The 17223-nt window shown below is 37.8% G+C and overlaps 1 long non-coding RNA gene across 2 annotated transcripts in view; it reads left to right on the forward strand.

Annotated features, from left to right (window-relative positions):
- The window catches only part of LOC139774592 (uncharacterized), a 208368-nt gene that overhangs the window by 53522 nt on the left and 137623 nt on the right, over positions 1-17223 (forward strand). For both annotated transcript variants that reach the window (XR_011718615.1, XR_011718614.1), the window contains exon 2: positions 16149-16389. This is a non-coding gene — a long non-coding RNA (uncharacterized lncRNA). The remainder of the gene's footprint in view (positions 1-16148; positions 16390-17223) is intronic.

Genomic DNA, 17223 nt, shown 5'->3' on the forward strand with positions numbered 1-17223 from the left:
TCCATTGCTGAGAAGTGCGTCATAAATGTCACGATCGATACCGATCGATACCGTGTTGTCAACGAGCGTTTCAATTTTTCTTCTCTATCCAATATTGGTGATATTTTTCCAAAATTTTTATACGTGACATTTTTATCATCGCAAAAAGGGCGGACAAAAGAAAAAAAGAGCGATTATAATACAGTGCTTAACGTAAAAAAGTACATAATTATATTATTATTTCGTCATCGTTGTTGCTGGTTACAAATGAAAAAGTAAGTCTCTGAAAAAAGTCATGCATACTTCTTCGCAAAACATTTGCTCTCGCAATTCGCTTGAGTTATCCGACAGATACTTTTCACTCTGAGCCTTCTATCGTAGCAAACGCAAAACTTCCGACGGCGTTGTTCCCCTCATATCGAAGCGTGCATGCCGGTATATATCGAGAATGACATGCCACCCTTGTCTTATTCGGCGGACATTTCTGACGTGTTTCTCGTGAGTTTCGTATCAATGATGGAGCACGGTCGTCAATTCCGCGATAGGAGAGCGCCCGCGCCGCAGAGAAGTAGCGATGGCTGCCCTATCGAGTTTCCATTTTCCGGACAGTGTGCCTTACAACGTATGCCGTCGCTTACTTATTTAGCTGTTATTTCGCCCTCTCACTTACCGGCCACCTCCACCATGGCACTCGCAACCGACCGACTTTTTCTTCCCTTTGGCAGCTCAAGATGATACTCTTACTTGAATCATGAAATATTTAATGACTCACCTTTTTGATCGCCCGTATTCTGCTCTCTCTCTCTCCGGCGTTTCCTCATTTCTAAGCCGTCTTGTCCAGTCCCATGTGTTACCTTTCGGTCGTATTGCTGCAAATTACATTGTCATTGACCATCATCAAAATCCTTTTAATAAACAACGCGTTAGTCCTTTCATCATAGGTATATACATATATCATATGTAGTTTTCAATCGTCATATCTCAAATTGTCTTTCGTTAATACACTGTAATGATTGAATGAATTAATTAACACAAAACTATTACTGTAAATATGTGTGCAAAATTTTATAAATTAATCAAGTAAGGCATTATGATATATTATTATTAATTCTGAATTGTTATTAATAATATAAATGAATCGAAGTCAAATGGAATTGTAATATTTCTCAGTTAATTACGCCTGTATGTTTCTATTTGTGAACGTATGCTGCCGTGGGTATCCTAGCGTGACACATAGTTCAGTGGTTAACATTAATGCCTCTTCAATTAACGGCATCTATTCCAGATATGTTGTATTCATTGAGCAACGCTTTGAGTCAACCGATAGTCCCGGGTGTAACCAGAAATTCCATGTAATATCGCCAAGGGCCACGCATGCCGCTATAACGTAACCATCCTCAAACGCCACCAATTCGATAACCCAATGAACATGTTGACGATAGAACGCATCTATTGCGCGCAATTCAATCATCGCGCATAACTAATAAAGACAATACAATACGTTGCGAAAGAAGGATGCTGATCAAATGCAATTTGTTTGCGTACATCCAACCTGACCAACGTATTTGGATATTTTATCTCTGTTTCAAAATATAATCAATATCTTAGTTTTAAATTCATTGTTTTACCAGTTAAAAAATTTTGGAACATACTATTTTCTTCTTTCTTAAGCTTATTTTATATGTCTTATTTTTTGCTCTGTCATTTGTACATTGCAAAATGTTTAAAATGACTGTTGCAATAAAAAAAATTTAATTTTTTAGATAGGGGAGACCGGGGCTGGTTGTGACATTTTTTCTATAAAGTGTCTCAACTCTTTGATTATGTTGTTCTTATAAATGAATCTAGGCTTGCTAGATTCAGTAACTAATCGGGATTTAAATTTAATAATAATTTTATCTAACCGCTCATTAGAAATTATATAAATTAAAAAATTTTGAAAAAAGAGACATGTAACTTTTTACCCCACACCAGGGGCTGGTTGTTACACCACACGGGGTAAATTGTTATTTGTCCGAAAAACCGCCGAAAAACACAAATATATGTAAAGCTTATAAAAGTAAGGTTTATTGTAAACAGAAGGAATTAGAGAGTATATACCACAACATACACATTTCTGCTTATTTAGATAACAAGTGCTAGACCAATAATACTAAAAAATGAAAATATTACAAACCTGCGTTTTTGACGGCTGCTTGTCCGGGCTCCTCTCACAAGAACGCCAGCGCCACTAGCTCGCGCGGTATGTCGGCCGACACTGGCGTGATCATTTATCTCTTTCTAACGTTACTATAGCGTTTTCGGTTTAGCTACCGTTGGCACTGTAACAACCTACCCCTGTAACAACCAGCCCCAGTCTCCCCTACTTTAAAAGTGAGCTTGAGACTTAAAGATTAAAGTGAATAATCTTTACATACTTTCATTAGAGAATTTTATATAATTTTGTTTTATGCATGTGTTCTGTCTTATATATTTCAAATTCTTATAAATAAGTAATTAATATAAATAATGATCGACGTATAAGCATACATTATATTAATTACATTTTAATTTATGGTAACTGCAATTTTTTAATATCTGCAAAATGCATGTAAATCTTTAGAAAATCAATTGACCAAAGAAGATTAGTGCCAATTAAACTGCGAAAACTAATAAAATGATCCGTATACGCATATACATTTGGACATGTATTTTCACGTTACTCTGAACATTAGCTTGAAACTAAATTTTGATTAAATTTTGATTTGATTTGATTACTCTTAAGCTATTGTAATTAATAATAATAATTTTGCATTAGAATCATTAACTTTAATTAATCTTCATGCAATTAACAATAGATAGATAAAATAATTTATTTATGTAGGAATATGCAATATACATTTATGTTTCCATCTTTATTACTGTCAAGTAATCGAAAAAATTTTGTTTCTTCGACTTGTCTTTTCGATATTAATCGGTTTTCAATTCACAGAGTTCTTCGATTGTTTTATATTGCAATAATTGATAGTGCACGATTTTTAACCTGTATTATGACGCATATACTAGTCAATTGGTGATTTGATAAGTATTTTCTATTTGTATTTTATTTTTAATATTAAGAATCGCACAAACTATTTTGGATATGTATATTCGGATATACATAAATCCAATTCATATTAAATGGGCACACCATTTTTTGGAATATTTTAAATATCTGGGAGGAGGGGAGATACTGATGCTAAAAAATCAATAACAATGTAATATCTATAAGTTCTCTTTCTTTCTTTTCCTTTTAATAGCAAATTTTAACTGATTTCACTAGAAACATGTATAATGTAATATATTTGTTAATTACATAATTGAAAGTTTATTATAAACAGCATTGTAGCTGTCTGGTAATGTCTAGTATTATATCTAAAATGTACATGTAAAATGTATGCGATTATTATTAATAATTCGAATAAATTGATATTAATGCGAGATAAGAGGATTAACGAGGCAGCGAAATTGGAGATAATGGTGGGATTTCATATTACGGAATTAGAGACATATATATATTTGGCGTTGCAAGATAGACCTGTTTGTCATTTGTAGTATTTCGTGAAACACGGGCTTTACACAATTTCTTGAGCGTGACTGTAATTCTTAGGTTACATAGCGCAAGCTCTATTAGCTTGCAACACATGCGCGTATGTCGGGTGCATTTGGGCAAAATCCGTTAGTTCAACATTCCGTGTAGTCACGTGGCGCATTTACGGCGTAACTTTCCCAGATTAGATCTGGCGCGCTACATACGTCTATATCCCACATGTGGATTCAAGTTGAGAGAGCGTAGATAGAGAGGTCGAAGTAAAGTAAAAGGTGCCGCGAAAGGGTAGCGCGGTGGGCGCGTAAAGCCGCTTTCGGAGCGAATATTCGTTGGTAAAGTTTGCCGGCGAAATGAAGTTGGTAAGTTTTTAAATTTCGCCGTGCCAACCCCGGAATATAGATCCTTGGGTAATCTTGCGCGAATGTCCTCGCGCCCACAATGCTCCGGACTCTCTTCGAATTCGCCGCGTCGCTCGAAACTTTTATTCGCGCACCTAATAAATCTCAAAATTTATTATATGTAATAAGCACATCAAATTTATTCGCGCCAGAGCGCGTGAATTCTTAAGTCCTTCTTGATTCTCCAAGTAACAGTAACATATTAGTTTTCTCGAGGCAGAAATGTCGGCAGCATATGTCGATTAGCAATATATTTCTTAAGTATACTGTTCAATATTTTAGGACTTGATTTCTGAGATCATTTTGTGAAGGAAAGTTTATATTGTTCGAAGACTTTGTTTCAGAGATACAAAGCAGTAAAAATTCTATAAACTTATCGTTTTCCTTACAGTTCCTAACCGAAAAGAGCTTTTTTCAAAATTTTTGGGTCAATAAATAAGATATATTACCTTTATTTTGTTATCTACACTGTCGCCGTTTTGTCAATAAAGTTTAGACAATACATTACTGTTCCGAACTCGGTTCCGAATTAGTGCACCGATAGACGGAAATAAATGTTTTGCAGGTAAAAAATAAAGATAATACGCTGCCTATTTACGCTGGCTCGAATTTGAAAAAGAAATCTTTTTTCGTTTAAAAACTATTAAGAAAAAACAATAATGTTATATAAATTTGTAACACTCTATATCTTTAAAACAAAGCCTTTGATACCATATGTTCATATACATCTTCCATCATAACATGACTTCAAATATCCTAGAATATTAGACTGTACATAAGAAACACTGTATAACAAAGAACCAAAGTTAGAATTTGTTTCTTTATTATATTATATTATATTATATGCAATGGAAAATAATGAGAAACTTTGGAAACTGTAACATTTGACGTTGTATTAATAAACTGCCAATAGTTGCGTATGTAAATTTTAGATCGTAGCTAAAAAGTAGTCTCTTATTTGCGAAATGCATGATGCTTGATCGTTAACGGGAAAGCCGTATATACATACGATTATGTGCCGCATGTATATAAAGGACAATTTTCAGCTAGAACTGCCCGGGCCCTCAGTTAAAGAGCTATATAAATTCAATTTAGCTAAACGCGCCAGGAAAATAGTATGCACCAGTAATGCTTGACTTTATTTTGTTGGCAGCTGTTGACAGCACTTTTTAATAGTTTCAGCCGTGGTGGAAAGAAAATAAAGCGAAAACGCGTTTTCGTATTGTTCCGCGCATTTTGTACCAACCGCCTCTATTTTTAAATTTCTGTATTTATGTATGTCTATGTTCCGATATTTACCGTTTACGTCACATACACTATAGATTTTCAGTACTGGCAGTGAATATCAGAATGCAGCCCATACCGAAAGGCATTTAATCTTAGGCTGCATCCCGATATTCACTGTCAGTACTGAAAATCTATATTTTTCTATGATTTACATCACGTTACTATATTTTCAGTACTGACAGTTGCTGACAGTAAATATCGGAATGCAGCCTTAATTTCTGACGTCTGTACTGCGGGATGACGCGTGGCTCCGCGTGTCCGCGAGTGATCACTGAAAGATCCCGCGGTTCGATCCCGGCCTTAATCCCGGCAATTACGCGAGTATTAAAGTTCGACATTAATAATGCCTTCACGTGAAGGCATGTCAGTTCACCAAACTAACAATTTGAAGACGTACGTCAGTTTAATTTGCCGCCGCAGTATGGCAGCCGCGGGAACGAATCTTATTGGCTGTTCAGAAATGTGCCTAGGAGCGCGCCTTTTCTTCCCACCGCGCACCGCGCGCCGTGCCTGTATCTACCGGACGATCGCGACGCGCGCCACGTCGATCACTTGCGGCTGAGATTTTGAAACGGTGAGTTATAACTTTAAAGATTCTGGAATATCCTCAAATCGCGGCGCGATATTGTCGCCGACGTGCTAACTGTCAGTATATATCGTGCGCGAACGGCTTGCGAATGTAAATGTCTTTAAAGAGGGCCGCAGGGCAGGAGAAGTCTCCTCGGAGGCGGCTGGCGGGGGGAGGGGGGGAGACCGCTCTCCGGAGTCCGTACTCATTTCGCATTCGGCGCGTCGCGGCGTCGCCACCACGCGCACGGGCGGGCGTTCGCGTTCGCGTATATTTGTTAATAATTCTCGGACGATAGAGTTTGGTGCGGAGCCATACTGCGGCAACGCGCGCGCGGACATTCGGACACAGCCCGAGGGGCTGTCCCCGTCGTTATAGCGGCGCAGCATCACCCGATCCGATCTCTCCCTTCCGCACTCCCCTCCCCCTCCCCCGCCGCCTCCCCCAAGGACGGAAGGGTTTGCGCTTAGGTTGCGGCTTAATGTGCGCCCTCCTCGTAAGGCGCACGTCGTCGCGCTCCGAAGTTCGCTTATGCGATGGTGCGGGTGGTTAGCGAACTTAAAGTCAATCTTGGGTTATGCAAACGCTTATGCTTGGTAAAACGCTCGCTGCGGGCGAGATTCCGGTAACTCGCCAGAGAGAAGGAGGGTGCGAGGAAGGCAGAAAGAGAGAGAGGGAGAGAGAGAGACAGAGAGACAGAGAGACTGTATATGTGTAGGAAGAAGGGAGAGGGGGGGGGGCGAGAAAATTGAGCTCTGATATAGGGCGTTTTCGAAAGTTAAAGGGCCCCCCATCTGCCAGCAATTTCGCAGACTGACCGTTCCAACCTAATCTGACCGTAGCTTCGGGGTTATTGATGGATTTGCATAGCGAGGGGAGGAAAGAAACATCGAATAGACGGCGTACACGGTGGTCTTAATTGGATCGAATTGCGTTCTGGCTGCGGTTCACTTTGCTTGTCACGTATTGTGCGCGTGTTACGCCGGCGCATATCATTGTTATAGGCGATCGTTACATGCTCCGTTGTACGTGTAAGCTGCGATTTTTTTTTACGAGCGAATCGAATCCGCGCGAATGCGCCGCGGGGAAAATATCGGAGCGAGTGCGAAGAAACGAAAGCCCGTTTCGATATTTACGATAGTATTTCGGGATATTTTTCGTTTTACGCATATGTTAAAACAAATCCTTTATATAAACGTGATACTTTTTTTAACGTTTTACTCTTTATCCTTTTTATTCCTGAGTTAAAAGTTGTCGTTTTTTACTTTAAACATTAATAATCAAATATTCTCTCTATCTGGCTTTTCAAATATACTAATACAAGAATTTATTAAATATTCTTTGATACCTTTCAAATCAGTTTAAACAAATCGAATTAATACAGTAGAAAACACGTAACTGATTATCTGTAATATCTATAAATTAAAATCCGATTGCTATATAACTTTTATTTTCAGAATGCATTATTAAAATGAGAATACTACCTACTTTTCTCACATTATTGCTAAACAGAATAACAAAAGCTTTTTAAATAAGTTTTTGTAGTTTTAGGTTTTGATTATAGATAAGAAAAATTAAGAAAAGGATTATGTGAGTTTAAGATAATGGTCTCTCTTTCTTTGCATTTATGTTCTCTCTAAAAAATCCGCAGATTATTGATGCTAAACTCAATTGTGCACGAGGCACGCAATAAATGATGCTATAATTTGCGCGATCAATACATCGAATCGTTCTTTTCCAGCCAATTCGTTCAATGTAGGAAGCGAGATTCAGTTGAAAAGCGTAGTAACTCGTTCGAAGCAATAGTTAAATCGACTTTACAGCATTTCCCAGGATCTCCGAGTTCTCTTCCAATTTCACTGCCATCGATGTTACATTATACTACGGGTGCTCTGTACAACGACAAACTCGACCGTAATGAGAGATTTTTATGATGACGAGGGACATCCTAACAAAGCAAATCTCGTAAACGCGCGCGAAAATGTTCTCGTTACGTATTCTTATTCCATCAAGCTGAATAGCAAATGTCAGAGAGAAAATGTGATGGTTGTATCTTCTTTACCTTTTCATTCCTTGATATTGTCGTTTTACAAAGTGACATCCAAAAATCCTACTTTTCTTATTGGTCAGTCTATTCTTATATTTTATGCGCGGACTCGTTATTTTGCATGATTCTATATATCGCTATTTTGCTATCATTTTGTGATAAGTTCATTGTTTGACATTTACTAAAGCACGTTTTAGTAAACGCACTTCAGATTTAGGTACGCAAGAAAGCTTTAGTTGCACAAACACATTTTATGCAAATTTAATGTAAAAATTTAATTTTCATAAAAATGACGGACGAGTAAAGTACGTGAAAACAATTCGGAAGTTAGGATAATTGAAAATTATGATAATTAAAAGTGAGAAAATTGTGAAAACGGAAAGCTTCGAGAGTTGCAAGTTGAAATAATTACGAATTAAGAAAATTGAAAGTTGTGGAAAAGTTGATAGTTTAGACTTTGGATTTTTTATTTTTTGAAATCGACTCTCGAGTATCTTGCTTTTTTTAAATTTCTCTCTCTCTCTCTCTCTCTCTCTCTCTCTCTCTCTCTTTCTCAAAGGTTCTTTCAAAGATTTACTCTCTCAGAGTGATACCGGACTTATAAATATGCTAAATTAAAGAGACCATTTTAATAACAGTAAATCTTTTAAATCGTCTGTAAGAAAAAAATTTATAATTTCGTCATATGTCTAGCGCTATATGTGATTATCTAAATCTACGTTCAAATTAGAATAACAGTTAGTATTTATATATTTATAGAAGAACTATTTTAAAATCAGTCAAATAAGTTTAATATTTAAAAATAAACGTCTAGACGGTGCATACAAGTTGTACCGTTGCTGTTTAACCTTTAGAGGCCGGGGGTGGTCGAAATATCGACCACCCAAAAAACACAAGCTATTTGATGTTTTCAGGCAAAATTTGTGTGTTGAATAAGGGAAAAATAGTAAAAAAAAAAAAAGTCTTCAAGTCCTTTTCCCGGCCTCTAAAGGTTAATAAATCAAACGTAATTATGAGACAATTTCGACAATTTTTGCTCAGTCGAGTAGCGACAATTTCGTGACGGTTCGTGGTCGATACTGTCGATAGACTATCCGTTACCATGGGACACGAGTGGTAAATATCGTTCGACATTAATAGGTCAAGCCATGTGACAAAATCAATTCAAGTGATATTTTATTTTATGTTTTTTTTTGTATGTTTTAGTCTTTATATATTTTTTTACCGGCGATTTCGGCGCGGTTTCAAAATTCCTCTCGAGTTATACATACATATCGGCTACGTCGGGCCGCGGGGAGGAGCGTGCAGTTCGCGTCATCGCTTCTACATCGAAAAGCAGAAAAAGGCTGGTGATTGTTCGTGACAAGGTACGTCCAACAAGAAACGTGATTCCAATTGAAATCTTCGGCTGAACTTCTCGCGGTCATTCGTCTTTGTCTTGGAAAGCGCGAGTCATACGTAAATCGAAAAAACATCGTATTTTTCTCGCTCGGCTTCGACATTCGGACACATTTGTAGCAACAGGCGTTTAAACGTTTTGCTTTTCATGAGAAAATACCATTTCCACGTACACTTTACTGACGTATTTTAATTATTACTGGAAGAACGTTACATTGCCAACTCAATCCGTTATCCTTAGAATTACATAATTTTCCTGCAACTAATAATAATTTTCCTTATACATATAAGTATAACTTTATTCCATGACATTTCTTTTTGCATGATGATTCTAAAAATAAATTTTAATTTATATAAATATTATAAAATAAATATTAAAAGCCGTCTCTCTCTCTCTCTCTCTCTCTCTCTCTCTCTCTCTCTCTCTCTCTCTCTCTCTCTCTCTCTCTCTCTCTCTCTCGTTATTGTAGTTTTTATATGAAATTAAAAAATCCATTGCGGTAATTGACAAATTTTGCCATTATACATATGCGCTATTATTAATAGTTCGAAGACCGAAATACATATTACAAAGTTACTATTTCAATAGATTAAATGCGCGTTTATCGATTTCGGCATTATGCACAGTTGGCTCGCAAAATGATGCCGATTCCACGCGTCACCGAGCGTTAATCACTTCAACCTGAATAAAATTACGGGTCGTTTTGTGTGGAGCGTCCGTGCGCTGAATTGTGCACCACTAATTACCGTTGCGTTCTCGCCGTTGTTATCCAACCATGCGGCGCGGACGAATACGTGCATTTATCTCCCCGGTTTTAGCTTTGCGAATCTCTTACGAATAATAGCCGGGAAAGACTGTCGTTAAAATATAAAACAAATGACACTGAACGAGTAAAAAGAAAGATGAATCCCCATTAAAGATATTAACAGATTTCAATCTTAATCGCTTTACGCGCATATTGTAACATTCTACAACACTGAAATATCTGAAATATAACATTTTAAATATACTTCTTTTATCCATTAGTAAATTACATTACATTAATATTACGTTATTATTAACGACATTTATAGTATTTAATTTTAATGTACTTTTTAATTTTTTATAATAAATTAAGGTTGATTAAGATTTATTTTAGGGGATTATTTTAAGAGAGAAATATCACAGTAATGGTTCATATTATTTATGTGAATTGTATTGTATATTATAATAACACAAAAGATGTTTTAAATATTTTCAGAATTTTCTTTCATATATTAATGGATAGATATTAATTCACGTGCTATATCCACGCGCTCATTTTATTTACGATGACTATACTCGCTCTGCGCTGAAATGTTGGCAGCTCAATAATCCTAGCATTCACGTTATTTCTAGCGTCTAATTAGCGGATCATTTAAGTCAAGCTTCGCGGCTGCAATCAACAATGCGTTGCGCGTCTTAAGCTTTTAACGCTTTGATGCGCGATTCCAATTTGGTGAATCTTCCGCTCTCGCTGAATGGTATGCCTCGATGAATTTCGTGGCAATCAAGTTAATTCCTCTTTCGCGAATGCAATATTCTATACTAGTAACACTAATGAGGCCCTAGCAATCTCCAGTTATTTCAATCGAGGCAGTCAGAATATATCGCAAACAAACTTTATTTCATGAATCTTCCGTATTTGGCTAGTACCACATTAACACAATCATTTTATCTGTCTATTTTAGCTCATCTTTATAGATCCATATTTATTATGTAACCGCCGCGATATTATCTATTTAAATATGTATCAATTACACATTTTATTTGTCTTTCGTATAAATTAAATGACAGTTTGTAAAAGCTTTAATCATAAGTAGAAAATTTTACCTTTTTATATTTTTTGTTTTAAACTTTTCAAACATGTTTATTTATTTACTATTATTTTGAACTTTACAAACTCGTCTTTTTTACCATTTAATTTTTTAGTTCTTTTTGTTTTTTATTTGGAGTATGAAATATAAATAACAGACGAAATTAGATTCGATATTGCTTGGCTCCTATTATATCAAACGACTTTTTTAAAAATAAAACTGTCTGGCTTCTCGCTGACTAAACTAATTTATGAAGGTAATATAGGTACTACCGGACGGTGTTATAATAAAATAATTGGCCTTTTAATACTTCAAAACATTAGGCAGTAGAAAAAATAGAGTATTATTGACTATTCAATGCGATGGTCTAAATACTCTATAAATTAATTTCAGACTAATTGCATTCGAAATCCGCTTAATTTCTCTCTACTCTGTGCCGAGAGGTTCTCAAGCCAATTGATTTTTATTTTCATCAATCAACCTAGTGCCTTCGTCCATCGTCCTGGTTCACCGCTATCACCGTAAAAGTCGAGTTAGTTTAATTAGTCTAGGGACTTGCGCACAGACACTTTGCAAAGTGAGTGCCCTCCTATATAGCTTCTAATAATAAATGAAAATATAAAATTGGAGTTAACTACTTTTTAATATACTCTCCGTATTATCTCCATATTCGTTTTGTCTCTTATTCTTATTCATCTCTACATCTGCCAGACTATTTTCAATTTTTAATATTTTTTAATTATCAAAGGGTTCTTCTCGATCACGTCTTGATTATAAAAGAAGCTCGATGACGCGAACGCGGTTGGCCATCAGTCATCAACTACAATGCAAAATTCACCTCTATAAACGATTAAATGATTGGTTGGCGTTATTGATGTCGCGCTTGATCGACGTGAATTAGCTTCTTCCTAGCGAACTTGTCATTAAATATTTGCGTAATGGACGAACAACGTTGCGTTAGAGAGCGAGCTAATACAAAATCTGTAAATCTCAGGAGACTACGGGTTAGCCGGCTTACCAGTTTGATATCGCGATATTAGTAGGAATCCCTGAATAATTCATTTGGCGTTACAGTGCCATTAGTATCGTACTATACAGAATTTGACGTAGACAGTTAATTTGACGCATAACGACTGAGATATTTAGCTGCACTGGGCATACAATTATATCATTCTAGCTTTCGTTTCCCTCCGTCGTGCAGTAAATACCAATCGCGTAAATGCAAGTAAATGCAATTCCAATACAAAATTGAAGCCAAACTCTGGCAAGAATCTAGACGTTCTAACATTGTCTATTACTAAATGTAATAACATTGTAAATGATTACTTAAAAAAAATTGTGATTTAATGAGTCGACAACATTAAACTACACACACATTCCATGTTTGAACCAAAACTAATTTAAGCAGATATTCTTATATCGACCATTTCATTATTATTTCTTTATCCTTATTTTACGGCATCTGTCAATGTGAACAATATCCGCAATTTAAAACTAAACAAAATTTGATAAGAGAGGGATGCTAAATGTATAAACGCTAACAAGAAGGTATTTTAAAATTCGATTACGCTGAGACGACACGATTTTATCAATACGATACCACTGACTTGTTCACAATTCAATACGTGATAATGTCATCTTTTCATAAGACCCTTCAATGGTCACCCTCGTCGTCACTGTTACATGCTCACGTTTGTAATCTAATAAAATAATTCCCCAAAAGAGCAGCCGGGGCTGTTCCTGCGATGTTCTCCAACACGTTCCGCTCGCATCCGCTATCAGACACGGCCGATCGATCTGATTGAATCGCGACTCGGACGTGTCCTTGGTGCGTTTGCGGGAACACGCACAGTGGAGGCAAATGAAATTCCCAGCCTGTCGAAAACAAGTTTTATTTCGTGGCACTTCGGTCCGATTGGGGGCCGCGGAAGGGGGCGTTGCGGATTGTTGCGCTTAGGCGAAGGGTTGCGGTTGGGTGTACGAAGGGATGAAGTCGAGAGAAGAAGAGGGGTTGGTGGAGCCCCCGCTCAACGATGGGCGACGAGAGTTTCCATTCTTCGATGAAACTTCTTGGCAACTCGTTTGAACGCCACGACCAGCCTCTCCACTTTCTTCCGGATCTTATTTTGCTCGCTGCCGCCGCCGCCGCCGCCGCCGTTGCCGTTCGCGAAACTTTTCCCGATTCCTCGGAGGTGTAACATAATATTTTCGCGGCTCGGCTGGGGACCTTAAGAACCGCGCGTCGGAATAACGCGGTTATCGAGTTCCGGGATTTTAACGTTATCAAATTCGTTATCGTACTCAGAGCGATTACGAGGTTAGCATCGTGACGTTTTGCCTCGTAAGCTTTCTTGAAAAATCAATTAATATGCTTTATTGGTTGCTACGAAGAGATTTGTTAGTTATTTTGTACGTATTGCTTTTCCAGAGCATTTTTCATTGTTTTGTGACTAAAAGAAATTGCAAGTGTTGTGTAATGTCGCTTTCACATTTTAAAGAAATGAAATAATACTTGATGTCGATTACGTGAATATGAGTTTTATTTTTATATATCTAATTTTCTTTAGTCCGCTGAAAAAAAGAAGTTATGATCTTGTAGCCGATGAAGACGATGTTTACCAAGCGGATTCATTATCATTTAACAAAATCGTTACGCGATCGGGCTCGCTTGGCCGGGGAAGTCCGCGTCGGAATGGCGAAAGTGTGAAAACACGTTGTCGGCGGACTAATTAAATTTCTGCATTATTACGAGGACGGCCGTTTCTGCCACTCGGCGAGTTTTAATCTGGCAGAGTAATATCTTAGGCTACATTAGGTCTTACCCTCCGCACCGACTGGTAGGGTGGCAGTCGGTTGAACGGGGCAAGACAGGGGGGTTGGCAGAGGTGGTGGTGTGGCAGAGGCCCGGCATAAGCCGTCTGCCTGCCGGCTAATCAATGATTCAACTCGCCAATTACGGAGGCGCCTCGAAAAATATCCTCTCTCCACCCGTTCCCCTGCGCCTTCCTAGCACGCCTGAAATATTCACAGACTCTATCTCCCTTCAATTCTCTATCCTTCCACCTTTATTGCTTTGCTCGTTTTTTTAAGCGTATTTTCGAGCTTTCCTTTTTAACCTTTTAAACACCTGTTTGTGTCATATCTGTAAAGTGCCGTATTGTAATATCGATGTTACTTATCCAGGATTTGATGCATGGAATTGAAATAACTTAAATGGTTCAATTTCTTTTATAAATCTCGTGTGCGCAGATTATCGTAGCAAATCATATATTTATATTATATTTATAACAAATAATGTATTTATCTCGAGGTGCATTTATCTATAAAGAATATATGTCAGGGTAAAACTGCAGTAAAACTTAGTCGTAAAAAGTTCTATTGAAACTTAAAATAATTTCGACATAATAGAATCTTGTTATTTCAAATTATCCGGGAAGAGTTTATCGGGAATAAAATAAATTCCTATCATCTTGAAAATTTACTACACTCTTATTCTTCTGATGTATTTATTATCGCGAAATTTTATTATGTTTAGGAATGTTTAAGTGTTTCGATTGCAAGAGTTTACCCGGCACGAAACGAAGCGGGAAAGCTCGTTTAGAAAAGTTCCGCCGATCTGTAAACGGCCGCGTGCCGCCTGCGTCGTTCGCGCTGAAGACTATTCACTGCCATTCCTTCTCGAATTATTCTTTCGCAATTTAATCAACCGGTTATAAAAGAACTTGGCTTGACCTTACAACTTTATTTTTGCATCTCCACGATTCTCACCGGTTCTCCGTTTTTCCTCCTCGGGCGCTCTAAATTAAATTTCCTTTACCTTCGATGCCCAAGTTTCGTGAGCGAGAGGAAGACGGTTAGAGGACAGCGAAGATCGTATAGCTAAGAGGAGAGCATCCGAGAAGAGCGAGACGGGACCGGGGTAAAGAGTAAAGGGGGAAAACGGAAGGTAGTAGGAGGAAGAATGATGTAAGATCGCGGGGAGAGGAGGGAGGAGGGAGGAAAGCAAAAATAGAATGTACATAAAAAATACACGACTGCAAGCGGTAGCTGCTTCTTGCCGTAGCCTCGGCTCGCCGGCATGAAAAATTCACTAGTTGCCCCGGCTCTTATTGCAATCTTCGTTCGTGGAATTCTCGCGAAATTTAGCCACCTGCAACAGGACAGAGGGCGGACGACCCTCTTCGATGTATACAAGCCCTTTCTTTCTTCCGCCGTGTTTCATCTCGAGAAGACGTCCCTCTCTCTCTCGAGCACTGCGAGTAGTATCAGAGACACAGAGGCTGGTATGGCCTTTTTCCTCCCTCCCTCCCTCTTCCTCTGCCTGGAATGATTTTATTAAATTTGCTCTTATCATTCCGCTCGGCGGTAGCGTATTGGCCGAGACGACAGCGCTGTTGCTTGGGAACAGAGGATATACGCGGCATTGTTCCTTTTATCATAGAGATGTACGACAACCGTATTGAGTCAAACACTATATACTAGATTGAATCAAGCTATGTATTAGATCGAACCGTTACGTTGCGTTCCATTGAAAGCATTTTTATACTCAAATTAGTAATCTACAGCTTCATGAAGAGCATTGAAGTAATTATTTACGTGAATGGTAAAGAAGAGAGGAAAGGAGAGGAGGGAGGGGAGAGTTTTTGCCAGAATTTAAAGCCGATATAATTTCGGTTGTTTTTTAAATACTATAGTATCAGAGAAATAAAGAAAAATACACTTTGCTGACGGAGCTTAAATTTGAATTGATTTAAAGGAAAGTTTACAAGTGGATTAATAAAATTGTGTTATTGATCTTTGGATAATAAATTATCGAATATTTTTATAAATTATAACATCCTTTAATTGCTCGAATTTGGCCTCTCAACTCTCTCAATTTTGTATTTACATTTAACGAGCGTCTGCTTCTTTAAATATTAATAAAATTATTTAAATTTATGTAATCAATAGCTGTATAAAATTAATCAAGCTTGTCACGTTATCAAAAAGAAAATAATCTTTTGCCTTGCATTTCCGCATTTTTTTATTTGATCTTTTCTCAATGATCTTTCTTCTTTTCTGTTACAGTGCCCGACCGTTAACTGTTCGTTCGATCGTTCGTGTCATCATCCGCGTCTAACAATAAGCCTTATCGTTCTTCAGTGAAAGTGAGTACGCGTATCGAATTTGTGATTCCTCTCGTCGCGATTTCTTCGCGATCGCGATCGCGTGTGTAGTGCATCCAGTGCATCGGACTGCGCAGCGAGGCACGTAACTACTGGACTCGGACCAAGGCTTCCTCGTTCTCTTCATCGCCCCGCAGCACTAGGTAAGCTGTAAGCATCACGGAAATGAGCTCGAGAGAGAGTATATTTTGCGCGGGCAATGTGCGTGAAACGACTCGCGGCGTTTCGCGAGGTGGGTGAGTGGGAGGGGGAGGAGGAGGGCGCAGAGGGTGACGCGGCGACGGATAGTTTGCAAAAACTTGGTTAAGTCGCTTACAAAGAGGCAAAGTGACTGAGTCGGAGTAAAGCGAAACGCCGCGCTAACTTCGGAGCACTTCGTTATAAAGTTGGGAGTTGAATAATGTATTTTTATTATTTACCCGAAGCATGCCGCGGTGCCGGCCGTGGTGATATATCGGATAAAGTCGCTTGTAATTTCCGGCGAACGTTAACTTCCCGCCCGAAAGAAATCACACCGGATCACGCCACAACTTTCTTCAACGCAGGGATATTTATACGCCTGTACGGAAGGAGTGGTTCGTGCCGCACGCAGAACGTGTTTATTTGCAAAGTTTTACCCTCTTTTGTGCATTAAGATTTTTTTAACAATCTATATAAGTGAAATTAAATTAATGTCTGCATTACTAAATTATGCAAAAGAAACTTATAAAATTATTACTAATTATAAAATGAAAAAGACCTCTGAAATTGTTTTGATGTTACAAACCCGTGGTTTTATCTAAATTTCTTTTTCAAATCTTTGGAAAAAAGCCAATAATCAATGTCGATTAGCAACAACTCCAATATGCAATGCAGTCAGTGTTGAGTTGATCGTAGAAATCGTTTTTACACTGAAATAGTTTTTTAATTGTTGCTTAATTATTTATTTCATTTATTTGCACATCTTCATCAAAATCATTCCAAGTGTCGAATCTAAT

The sequence above is a fragment of the Temnothorax nylanderi genome, unplaced genomic scaffold, assembly GCF_030848795.1.
Source record: "Temnothorax nylanderi isolate EJ_2023f unplaced genomic scaffold, tnyl_v1.0 TNYL_tig0083_pilon, whole genome shotgun sequence".
Classification (NCBI taxonomy): Eukaryota; Metazoa; Arthropoda; class Insecta; order Hymenoptera; family Formicidae; genus Temnothorax; species Temnothorax nylanderi.